At 44.8% G+C, this 5,000-nt stretch overlaps 1 protein-coding gene across 14 annotated transcripts in view; it reads left to right on the plus strand.

Moving 5' to 3' along the window:
• LOC135116375 (CUGBP Elav-like family member 4) overlaps nucleotides 1-5,000 on the plus strand; it is a 157,285-nt gene that overhangs the window by 48,637 nt on the left and 103,648 nt on the right. Inside the window, exon 1 of one of the 14 annotated variants that reach the window (XM_064033801.1) lies at nucleotides 4,623-4,645. The exons of 12 other annotated variants lie outside the window; for them this stretch is intronic. The gene's annotated coding sequence lies outside the window, so the exon portion shown is untranslated. Of the gene's footprint in view, nucleotides 1-4,622; nucleotides 4,646-5,000 lie in introns of those variants that run through there. One more of the 14 variants, XM_064033797.1, reaches the window with a different exon arrangement.

Consider the following 5,000-nt stretch of genomic DNA (forward strand, 5'->3'; position numbering starts at 1 on the left):
TCTCTCTCTCTCTCTCTCTCTCTCTCTCTCTCTCTCTCTCTCTCTCTCTCTCTCTCTCTCTCTCTCTCTCTCTCTCTCTCTCTCTCTCAGGTGATAATAAGGTACAGTGTTAAACTTCCACATGTGTTAAACCTCCAGGGAGTCGATGGTGGTGGTGGTGGTTGTGATGGTGGTGGTGGTGGTGGTGACGGTGGTGGTAGTGGTAGTTAAAGCAGAATTTGGAATTGGAAAGGTCGAGGTTGAGTGTTTTTTTTTTTGTTTTTTTTTCCCAAGTTCGACTGTCATCGTATATTGTGTGTACATGTGTGTGTGTGTGTGTGTGTGTGTGTGTGTGTGTGTGTGTGTGTGTGTGTGTGTGTGTGCTTCAAGTGTATATTACATTAGCAGGTATGTATACAAGAACACACACACACACACACACACACACACACACACACACACACACACACACACACACACACACACACACACACTAACACACGCATGAACACATCCCTAAACAGCCACTAATGAAAATATTAAAAAAAACAGTCACAATCACAGTCACAGTCACAGATACACAGCGTCATGTACACTCACTCCTCACACAAGAAAAAAAAAAACAACAAAAGAGGTAAAAAAGAGGGGATAAAAAAAGAGGAACAAGGCAGGAAATCAAACAAAGACAGAGAAGGTGAAGCAACACGGCAGCGAGTGTGAGGCGGGGCCCTGCAACAGGTGCGGTACGAGCTGAACCCCTCCTCTCCAACCCCCACAAGCCCCCCCAACCCGACCCTCTGAGCCTCCCCTCCTACACTCCCCAGTCCCGCGGGCACCCATCCCATCCTCCCTCCCCTCTCTTTCTCTCTCTCCCTCTCTGGTGCTGACGTGATAACTGGGTCTCTCCAGAACGCTATTATTTAAGCAGGTATTTCAGCCCCGCGCACCTCATATTTCCCAAACTTTCTACATTATTCGTGGGCCGAAAGCAGCTTTGCAAGTTTTACCGTTAGTATTTAATGCTGGAGCGAGCCTATTGCACACACGGGCGCCGGCGAGAACTGTTCCTACGTCTGGTACCGCGGTGGGAATGGTAAGAGAGAGAGAGAGAGAGAGAGAGAGAGAGGGGGAATTCTCGTCTGTGATTTTGCGGGGTTGAAATAACTAAATGTGATGGTTCTGTACGTACACTAAAAAAAAGAAGAAAAAAAAAGGAAAAGCAGCAGACTCTGAGAATGATTTATTTCCTCGCCTTTTGCTCGCACTTCTTATTTTTCAGTTGACATTTCCGGGAAAACGTATGTTGAGGAGAATTATGTGTCGCCGTGTGCTCAAAATAATCGGATCAGGAGGAGGAAGAGGAGGAGGAGGAGGAGTGAATGCTGCAGGAGCTGTGGGCGTGGGCGTGGGATTGTGTGGGCAAAGCAGGTGTGTGTGGGGCGTGGAGAGGCGGATAGTATGAGGGCTGAGGCAGGGAGAGGCTGGGAGAGGCAGTGAGAGGGAGGGCAGAGCAAGGTGGGCTGTGGTGAGGCGGTGAGAGAGGGGGATGCTGCTGCCGCTGGACATGTATCTGATATTGATTTATTGGTTGGCTGTGTGTGCGTGTCCTTCCCCCTTGCACACACACACACACACACACACACACACACACACACACACACACACACACACACACACACACACACACACACACACACACACACACACACACACACACGCGTCCCTCTTCCCATTGCCTAAGTCCCCCTCCCCTACACACACTGTCCTTCTTTCCTGCTCTTCATTACTTCCATTTCGCTGTGGTTTCTCACTCCGGGGAGGGGAAAAGAGGCTGTCTCTCTCTCTCTCTCTCTCTCTCTCTCTCTCTCTCTCTCTCTCTCTCTCTCTCTCTCTCTCTCTCTCTCTCTCTCTCTCTCTCTCTCTCTCTCTCTCTCTCTCTCTGGTGAAAGTTATTACCATTTCTTTGAGCCTGTTTGTCTCTCTCTACTCAGGTTTGTTGTTGTTAGTGTGTGTGTGTGTGTGTGTGTGTGTGTGTGTGTGTGTGTGTGTGTGTGTGTGTGGGTGCATATGCATATTCTCTCTCTCTCTCTCTCTCTCTCTCTCTCTCTCTCTCTCTCTCTCTCTCTCTCTCTCTCTCTCTCTCTCTCTCTCTCTCTCTCTCTCTCTCTCTCTCTCTCTCTCTCTCTGCCTCACATTCTCACATCGGTTAGTGTATCTTTAATATTACAGCCGCGGCGAGCACCTGTACATAAGCTGACTCCTGCACATCACCACCATATTCTCCCTCCCTCTCGCCTCTCTCCGACACGCTGCACCATTTCCTCCTCCCTTGCTGTGCCTACCAATGCACTGTAACTTTTAACCTAACTTCACTATATGATTGCATTTGCTCTAGTTTTAGTTAGAGTGACTTTTTGAGTGTTTCATCTATTTCTTGTCTCAAGTTTTTTTAATCTCACTAATACAGTATCTTGTTTTTTTTTATGTACTGTTTTATCACGGTGTCGTCTTCTGCCTCAGTGACTTTGCTACCATTACTGATGTAGTGTTTTCCTCATTCACCTCAGCATTGCACTGTAACTTTCCTTCACTGTACTGTATCATGCACCTTACTCTTGGACTACGGTGCCTTTTCCTTCTCCATGCGTTCACCACCACCTCCAGCATTGCCATTTTTTTCTTGACGTTATCACTTCATCTTAAGTTTAAACCTCGACTCACTCTAGAATATCCCTTAGGTACTCTTGCATTACTGATTTTCCTGCCTCATTCCACGACTATGTTTTTCTATATATTTACTACTTCATCTTAATTTCACACCTCACTTCACTCAAGAATAATCTTCCGTTACTCCTGCATTATTGTTTCTTATCCTTCCTCACTCCTTCAACATTTTCTCCCTTACTAACACTCCAACTGAACTTCATACATACTGTTCAGTGTTCGTATTCTCAAACATTTCAGCTTCTTATTTCAAATGATTTCTACGGGCTGTACTGAAAGTTGTTTAGGTCCTCATATGTTCCTACTGTTGAAGCGTTAGTTTGACAAGCATTCTCAGTCATCAGTAGGGAAGAACACCCATACGAAGTCAACTAGTCATATGTGTGGCATTTTAGAAGAGTTCTAAGGGAAGTATTCATAGTCAGAAGCGAGTAACACTGCTTTCACTAACACTATTTAGTTCTCCTTCCTCATAAACTTCCCTGATCTCCTGTGAGTGTCAGTTCTCAGATTTTGTGCAATGAGACTGTCTCTAGATCAGGGAATGTTAAGATTGAAGGGATATAGTTAACGAAATAGTGGTAAGTGTAGCAGGTTTCTCGACTTCTGACCACGAATGTATCTCAGTTCTTAGTTTTGCATTACGGCTCTATCCCGCCTCACTCCTTGCCTATTATATTCCATCGCCTCACACTTAATTGCTTCACTGTTTTCTTCCTTTCACTCTCTCACTCTGCAGCTGAATGTTGTATCTCACCACCTCTCTTGCATTCCTTTTTCTTTTCTTTTTTTTTTTTTTTTTTTTTTGCTACCTCATACTTCAGCCACTGCACTCCATCAACTCGCCATTAGATCAATCTACACATCACTGCACCTCACCGTTTACCAGTTCACTCTAGAATAGTCTTACGTTACTCTTGCATTACTGTTTCTTACCCTTTTTCACACCTCAGCTACTGTACTCAATTGCTCACTGTTATGTCTTCACTCTCAGTTCCCCCTAAAATAACCCTTACTTACTCAAGCACCACAGTTCCTCATCTTGCCTCGCACCTCAGCCACTACTTGGTCCTCTCATGCCTCCCTGTACTCTTCTCCTCCCCCACAAGCACGCTGCCTCCCTGACCCATGTGCCTATGCATTTTTTGGTGAGGGAGCGCAGTGTTGGGACTCCACGTGGACCCCATCAATATATTATGACCTGTTTGGGGACGGCGCTCCTCTCTTTCTCTCGCGCTCTCGCCCTGTTTGGTTAGGTTAGGTTGTTAAGTTAGGTTGAACTTTGCTCTTATTTGTCGTGTTGGTATTTGTATTTATACTGTTTTTGGGGAAATTATTACTAGTGTTATTGTTATTGTTGTTGTTATTATTATTATTATTATTATTATTATTATTATTATTATTATTATTATTATTATTATTATTATTATTATTATTACTACTACTACTATTATTACTATTTAGTTTTGGTATTTTGTAGTGTATTTTCTCTAGTATTTTTGTATCTATTTCTGTTGCATAGGCGTAATTTACTCTCTCTCTCTCTCTCTCTCTCTCTCTCTCTCTCTCTCTCTCTCTCTCTCTCTCTCTCTCTCTCTCTCTCTCTCTCTCTCTCTCTCTCTCTCTCTCTCTCTCTCTCTCTCTCTCTCTCTCTCTCTCTCTCTCTCTCTCTCTCTCTCTCTCTCTCTCTCTCTCTAACACACACACACACACACACACACACACACACACACAGTTATGCGAATATAGTATATCTATTTTCCTATATTGCTTCCTGTGACAATTTCCAGTTGACCATAATCTCTTCCTTTGGTGTTATTCCGCTGCAGTTTTGGCTGTTGGTGTGCTGTGGCGCCCCTCTCATGGTGCATCCAAGTGTCTCGGCGGCACGCCCTTGCAATCGTTCGCGAGGGACCTGTTCCTCTTCTTATTCTTCCCTTTGGTATGGAGACGGTCATTCTTAAGGCCCGTATTCAGAAACGCTTTGCTCTCTCACCACGACTATTTTCAAAGGCCACAGAGATGACGAGCCAGGTTCTCAAGAGTGTTTCTTCCGTTGATAATGTAGAAAGCCTGTTAATCTGTCACTGAAACCATAAAAACACCCTTAAAAACCGGTGTCACTTCATCTAGAGCCTTTTGAAAGTTGTGGAGATGTGTGCAGAAGTGTTTCAGAATATGGCCTGTACTGTGGTGTCGTGATGTGGTGTGGTGTGGTGTTGTCATGTCGTGTTGGTGGTGGTGGTGGTGAACATGTGCTGCTGCTCCTGCTGCTCGTGTTGTGATGTGATGTGGTG

This window comes from Scylla paramamosain, chromosome 31 (assembly GCF_035594125.1).
Source record: "Scylla paramamosain isolate STU-SP2022 chromosome 31, ASM3559412v1, whole genome shotgun sequence".
NCBI lineage: Eukaryota > Metazoa > Arthropoda > Malacostraca > Decapoda > Portunidae > Scylla > Scylla paramamosain.